The sequence below is a fragment of the Triticum urartu genome, chromosome 5, assembly GCF_003073215.2.
Source record: "Triticum urartu cultivar G1812 chromosome 5, Tu2.1, whole genome shotgun sequence".
In the NCBI taxonomy this organism is placed as follows: Eukaryota; Viridiplantae; Streptophyta; class Magnoliopsida; order Poales; family Poaceae; genus Triticum; species Triticum urartu.
This window is the reverse complement of record NC_053026.1, coordinates 652,791,957-652,800,227: the sequence shown is the minus strand read 5'-3', so window position 1 is coordinate 652,800,227 and position 8,271 is coordinate 652,791,957.

Genomic DNA, 8,271 nt, shown 5'->3' with positions numbered 1-8,271 from the left:
TTCAAATACAACGGGTGCAAAACAGTTGCACACGCGGAATACTCAGGTTATACTTGACGAGCCAAGCATATACAGATATGGCCTCGGAACACGGAGACCGAAAGGTCGAGCGTGAATCATATAGTAGATATGATCAACATAGTGATGTTCACCAATGAAACTACTCCATCTCACGTGATGATCGGACATGGTTTAGTTGATTTGGATCACGTAATCACTTAGAGGATTAGAGGGATGTCTATCTAAGTGGGAGTTCTTAAGTAATATGATTAATTGAACTTAAATTTATCATGAACTTAGTCCTGGTAGTATTTTGCAAATTATGTTGTAGATCAATAGCTCGCGTTGTTGCTTCCCTGTGTTTATTTTGATATGTTCCTAGAGAAAATTGTGTTGAAAGATGTTAATAGCAATGATGCGGATTGGATCCGTGATCTGAGGTTTATCCTCATTGCTGCACAGAAGAATTATGTCCTTGATGCACCGCTAGGTGACAGACCTATTGCAGGAGCAGATGCAGACGTTATGAACGTTTAGCTAGCTCAATATGATGACTACTTGATAGTTTAGTGCACCATGCTTAATGGCTTAGAATCGGGACTTCAAAGACGTTTTGAACGTCATGGAGCATATGAGATGTTCCAGGAGTTGAAGTTAATATTTCAAGCAAATACCCGAGTTGAGAGATATGAAGTCTCCAACAAGTTTTATAGCTAAAAGATGGAGGAGAATCGCTCAACTAGTGAGCATGTGCCCAGATTGTCTGAGTACTACAATCGCTTGAATCAAGTGGGAGTTAATCTTCCAGATAAGATAGTGATTGACAGAATTCTCTAGTCACCATCACCAAGTTAGTAGAACTTCGTGATGAACTATGATATGCAAGGGATAACGGAAACGATTCCCAAGCTCTTCGTAATGCGGAAATTGACGAAGGTAGAAATCGAGAAAAACATCAAGTGTTGATGGTAGACAAGACCACTAGTTTCAAGAAAAGGGCAGAGGGAAGAAGGGGAACTTCAAGAAGAACAGCAAGCAAGTTGCTGCTCAAGTGAAGAAGCCCAAGTCTGGTCCTAAGCCTGAGACTAAGTGCTTCTACTTCAAAAGGACTGGTCACTGGAAGCGGAACTACCCCAAGTGATTGGCGGATAAGAAGGATGGCAAAGTGAACATAAGTATATTTGATATACATGTTATTGATGTGTACTTTACTAGTGTTTATAGCAACCCCTCAGTATTTGATACTAGTTCAGTTGCTAAGATTAGTAACTCGAAACGGGAGTTGCAGAATAAACAGAGACTAGTTAAGGGTGAAGTGACGATGTGTGTTGGAAGTGGTTCCAAGATTGATATGATCATCATCGCACACTCCCTATACTTTCGGGATTAGTGTTGAACCTGAATAAGTGTTATTTGGTGTTTGCGTTAAGCATGAATATGATTTGATCATATTTATTGTAATACGGTTATTCATTTAAGTAAGAGAATAAATTGTTGTTCTGTTTACATGAATAAAACCTTATATGGTTACACACCCAATGAAAATAGTTCGTTGGATCTCGATCATAGTGACACACATAATCATAATATTGAAACCAAAAGATGCAAAGTTAATAATGATAGTGCAACTTATTTGTAGCACTGCCGTTTAGGTCATATTGGTGTAAAGCGCATGAAGAAACTCCATGCTGATGGGCTTTTGGAATCACTTGATTATGAATCAGTTGATGCTTGCGAATCATGCCTCATAGGCAAGATGACTAAGACTCTGTTCTTCGGAACAATGGAGCGAGCAACAGATTTGTTGGAAATCATACATACTGATGTATGTGGTCCGATGAATATTGAGGCTCGCGATAGGTATCATTATTTTCTGATCTTCACAGATGATTTGAGCAGATATGAGTATATCTACTTAATGAAACATAAGTCTGAAACGTTTGAAAAGTTCAAAGAATTTCAGAGTGAAGTTGAAAATCATTGTAACAAGAAAATAAAATTTCTACGATCTGATCGTGGAGGAGAATATTTGAGTTACGAGTTTGGTGTACATTTGAAACAATGCGGAATAGTTTCGCAACTCACGCCACCCGGAACACCACAACGCAATGGTGTGTCCGAACGTCGTAATCGTACTTTACTAGATATGGTGCGATCTATGATGTCTCTTACTGATTTACCGCTATCGTTTTGGGGATACGCTCTAGAGACAGCCGCATTCACGTTAAATAGGGCACCATCAAAATCCGTTGAGACGACGCCTTATGAACTGTGGTTTGGCAAGAAACCAAAGTTGTCGTTTCTGAAAGTTTGGGGCTGCGATGCTTATGTGAAAAAGCTTCAACCTGATAAGCTCGAACCCAAATCGGAGAAATGTGTCTTCATAAGATATCCAAAGGAGACTATTGGATACACCTTCTATCATAGATCCGAAGGCAAGACTTTTGTTGCTAAATTCGGAAACTTTCTGGAGAAGGAGTTTCTCTCGAAAGAAGTGAGTGGGAGGAAAGTAGAACTTAACGAGGTAACTGTACCTGCTCCCTTATTGGAAAGTAGTGCATCACAGAAAACTGTTTCAGTGACACCTACACCAGTTAGTGAGGAAGCTAATGATGATGATCATGAAACTTCAGAACAAGATACTACTGAACCTCGTAGATCAACCAGAGTGAGATCCGCGCCAGAGTGGTACGGTAATCCAGTTCTGGAAGTCATGCTACTAGATCGTGATGAACCTACGAACTATGAAGAAGCGATGGTGAGCCCAGATTCCGCAAAATGGCTAGAAGCCATGAAATCTGAGATGGGATCCATGTAAGAGAACAAAGTGTGGACTTTGGTTGACTTGCCCAATGATCGGCAAGCAATTGAGAATAAATGGATCTTCAAGAAGAAGACTGACGCCGACGGTAATATTACAGTCTACAAAGCTCGACTTGTCGCAAAAGGGTTTCGGCAAGTTCAAGGGGTTGACTACGATGAGACCTTCTCACCCGTAGCGATGCTTAAGTCTGTCCGAATCATGTTAGCAATTGCCGCATTTTATGATTATGAAATTTGGCAGATGGATGTCAAAACTGCATTCCTGAATGGATTTCTGGAAGAAGAGTTGTATATGATGCAACCAGAAGGTTTTGTCGATCCAAAGGGAGCTAACAAAGTGTGCAAGCTCCAACAATCCATTTATGGACTGGTGCAAGCCTCTCGGAGTTGGAATAAACGTTTTGATAGTGTGATCAAAGCATTTGGTTTTTTACAGACTTTTGGAGAAGCCTGTATTTACAAGAAAGTGAGTGGGAGCTCTGTAGCATTTCTGATATTATATGTGGATGACATATTACTAATTGGAAATGATGCAGAATTTCTGGATAGCATAAAGAGATACTTGAATAAGAGTTTTTCAAAGAAAGACCTCGGTAAAGCTGCTTACATATTGAGTATCAAGATCTATAGAGATAGATCAAGACGCTTGATAAGTTTTTCATTGAGTACATACCTTGACAAGATTTTGAAGCAGTTCAAAATGGAACAGTCAAAGAAAAAGTTGCTTGCATGTGTTACAAGGTGTGAAGTTGAGTAAGACTCAAAGCCCGACCACGGCAGAAGATAGAAAGAGAATGAAAGTCATTCCCTATGCCTCAGTCATAGGTTCTATAAAGTATGCCATGCTGTGTACCAGATCTATTGTATACCATACACTGTGTTAAGAGAGGGAGCACAATAGTGATCTAAGAGTAGATCAATGGACAACGGTCAAAATTATCCTTACTGGAATAAGGATATGTTTCTCGATTACGGAGGTGACAAAAGGTTCGTCGTAAAGGGTTACGTCGATGCAAGCTTTGACACTGATCCAGATGACTCTAAGTCTCAATCTGGATACATATTGAAAGTGGGAGCAATTAGCTAGAGTAGCTCCATGCAGAGCATTGTTGACATAGAAATTTGCAAAATACATGCGGATCTGAATGTGGCAGACCCGTTGACTAAACTTCTCTCACAAGCAAAACATGATCACTTTTTGGTTCTTAATCACATAGTGATGTGAACTAGATTATTGAATCTAGTAAACCCTTTGGGTGTTAGTCACATGGAGATGTGAACCAATCACATAAAGATGTGAACTATTGATGTTAAATCACATGGCGATGTGAACTAGATTATTGACTCTAGTGCAAGTGGGAGACTGAAGGAAATATGCCCTAGAGGCAATAATAAAGTTATTATTTATTTCCTTATATCATGATAAATGTTTATTATTCATGCTAGAATTGTATTAACCGGAAACATAACACATGTGTGAATACATAGACAAACAGAGTGTCACTAGTATGCCTCTACTTGACTAGCTCGTTAATCAAAGATGGTTATGTTTCCTAACCATGGACAAAGAGTTGTTATTTGATTAACGGGATCACATCATTAGGTGAATGATTTGATTGACATGACCCATTCCATTAGCTTAGCACCCGATCGTTTAGTATGTTGCTATTGCTTTCTTCATGACTTATACATGTTCCTATGACTATGAGATTATGCAACTCCCGTTTGCCGGAGGAACACTTTGTGTGCTACCAAACGTCACAACATAACTGGGCGATTATAAAGGTGCTCTACAGGTGTCTCCAAAGGTACATGTTGGGTTGGCGTATTTCGAGATTAGGATTTGTCACTCCGATTGTCGGAGAGGTATCTCTGGGCCCTCTCGGTAATGCACATCACATAAAGCCTTGCAAGCATTGCAACTAATGAGTTAGTTGTGAGATGATGTATTACGGAACGAGTAAAGAGACTTGCCGGTAACGAGATTGAACTAGGTATTGAGATACCGACGATCGAATCTCGGGCAAGTAACATACCGATGACAAAGGGAACAATGTATGTTGTTATGCGTCTGACCGATAAAGATCTTCGTAGAATATGTAGGAGCCAATATGAGCATCCAGGTTCCACTATTGGTTATTGACCGGAGACGTGTCTCGGTCATGTCTACATTGTTCTCGAACCCGTAGGGTCCGCACGCTTAAGGTTACGATGACAGTTATATTATGAGTTTATGAGTTTTGATGTACCGAAGTTAGTTCGGAGTCCCGGATGTGATCACGGACATGACGAGGAGTCTCGAAATGGTCGAGACATAAAGATTGATATATTGGGCGGCTATATTCGGACACCGGAAGTGTTCCGGATGATTTCGGAGAAAACCGGAGAGCCGGAGGGTTACCGGAACCCCCCGGGAGAAGTAATGGGCCATATGGGCCTTAGTGGAGAGAGAGAGGGGCTGCCAGAGGTGGGCTGCGCGCCTCCTCCCCCTGGTCCGAATTGGACTAGGAGAGGGGGGCGACGTCTCCCCTTTTCCCTCTCCCTCCCCACTTCTTTCCCCCTCCTAGTAGGAGTCCTACTCCTACTAGGAGGAGGGCTCCTCCTGGCGCGCCTATATGGGCCGGCCGGCCTCCTCCCCTTGCTCCTTTATATACGGGGGCAGGGGGCACCCCTAGACACACAAGTTGATCTTCGTGATCGTTCCTTATCCGTGTGCGGTGCCCCCCTCCACCATATTCCACCTCGGTCATATTGTAGCGGTGCTTAGGGAAGCCCTGCGACGGTAGAACATCAAGATCGTCACCACGCCGTCGTGCTGACGGAACTCCTCCCCGACGCTTTGCTGGATCGGAGGCCGGGGATCGTCATCGAGCTGAACATGTGCCAAGAACTCGGAGGTGCCGGAGTAACGGTGCTTGGATCGGTCGAACCGTGAAGACGTACGACTACATCAACCACGTTGTGCTAACGCTTCCGTTGTCGATCTACAAGGGTACGTAGATCACACTCTCCCCTCTCGTTGCTATGCATCACCATGATCTTGCGTGTGCGTAGGAAATTTTTTGAAATTACTACGTTCCCCAACATCTTCTTCAGCTTCTTCCCGCATTGCCGGCTCAGCTTCTTCCTGCATTACCGGCTCAGCTTCTTCCCTCATTGTTGTATCATCGTATTCAGGGAACCCATGGCCAGGATAGCTGTCGTCGTCCTCTTCTTCTTCATTGTCTTCCATCATAACCCCTCTTTCTCCATGCTTGGTCCAAACATTATAGTGGGGCATGAAACCGGACTCAAACAGGTGGACGTGAATGGTTCTTGACATAGAGTAATTGTGACCATTCTTACAGCCAGCACATGGACAATGCATAAAACCATCCGCTCGCTTGTTTGCCTCAGCCGCAAGTAGAAAAGTATGCACGCCATTAATGAACTCGGGAGAGCATCGGTCATCGTACATCCATTGCCGGCTCATCTTCAATACACAGCACCGAAAACATCAAATTAATACAATACATAAAGTTCATACAACACTTAAATGCAACAAACAAATAACTCTCTAGCTAAAGAATTTAAATGCAACAACAAATGCGATCAAGATCGCAACTAAGGTAACAATTGAACCAACAGCATAATAATACCAAGCCTCACTATGAATGGCATATTTTCTAATCTTTCTAATCTTCAAGCGCATTTTCTCCATCTTAATCTTGTGATCATCGACGACATCGGCAACATGCAACTCCAATTCCATCTTCTCCCCCTCAATTCTTTTCAATTTTTCCTTCAAATCCTCGTTTTCTCTTTCAACTAAATTTAACCTCTCGACAATAGGGTTGGTTGGAATTTCCGGTTCAACTACCTCCTACATACAAATATCTATGTCAACTTGATGGGCATAATTTGTCATAAACACGAAATGCAATGAATAGTTTTAAAAGAGAATATACCACATCCGAATCATAACCCGGACGAGGGCCGACGGGGACGGATATCAAAACCATGGCACTATGTATAACAAACAACGTATGAGTAAGATAATTATACGAGTAACTATATATCCAAATCACACAAACATCAATTTTTTATATAAAACTTCATGAACAACAGGCTCACCACAAGGTGGTGCCGGCGACGGGACGTTGCGAGCGATCGATGGTGGTTACGACGGAGATTTAGAAGGTACTAAGTAAACCACACCTACATATGCAAACTAAGTGTTATTTATGACCTCAGATTGCATATAAATCAAATACTAGCACATATATATATATATATATAATTCCTCCCAAATTACTAAACTCAAAAATCAATCACTATATAAAGCATTGCACGAGCTAATCTAGCAATGAGAGATGAAAGGAAAAAGTTGCAAACCTTTGTGATCATTTGAATGGATGGGGGCCTTCAAATCTTGGGCAAAATGTGTGATGAGCTTGAGAGGAAGAGGGAAAAGAACAGAGAGGAGAGGGGAAAGGGGAAGAACAGAGCGAGCTCGGGTGGACGAAGGTTCTATGTACGACGACCTTTAGTACCGGTTCGTGATACGACCCGGTACTAAAGGTGCTGGAGGGGCCCCGGACTGACAACATCCTGCCACCACTCACTTTAGTACCGGGTCGTGGCACGAACCGGTGCTAAAGGTTCGCCACGAACCGATACTAATGAGAGCGGCCCGGCTAGCCATTGGAACCGGCACTAATGTACACATTAGTGCCGGCTCAAATTTAAACCGGCACTAATGTGCTTCACGTTTGACCCTTTTTCTACTAGTGAGGGGGGGAGTGAGGCAGACCTGAGAAGAGGTAGAGCGAAGGGGATGGGAGGTGGAGGGAACGAGGAAAGGGGTGGTAAGCGGAGAGTCGAGCCTATACCTCGCCAAACGGGCCGGCACGACACGGCCCGCCACGACACGATTATTAGACGGGCCGTGCCATGCCGGCCCACGGGCGGGAGCTGGCAGCCCAGGCACGGCATGCAGCCTATCTGGGCCGGCACGCGGCACGCCCAGGCACGCTGAGCCGCCTGCGCATATTTACCTCGGCTGGCGCATTTTTTCCCTCTCTACAGCAACATTTTTTTCCAAAAAATGTAGAAAAATGCACAAAAAATGTAGAGTATTATCTGGGATAAATTTAGAGTTTTATTAGCGCTTGCCTCATTAAAACCTTTCGTCCCAAAAAAGTAAAAGGGTACAAGCTATGCTCTAGAAATACTAAAAGAATAAAAGAAATAGAAAGAAATATATTAGAGCACTACAAATGTACGCATGCACTACAAAATTATTGAACATATTAGAATTCTAGGTATTTATATAGGACATATTTATTTATATATTTCAAAAAAAAAAAGTTAAACAGGCACTGTCGTGTCGGCCCGCGTGCCCAGCCTCTAGGCCCAGGCACGGCCCATGGCGTGCCGCGTGCCGTGCATGGGCCGTGCCGTTCCTGC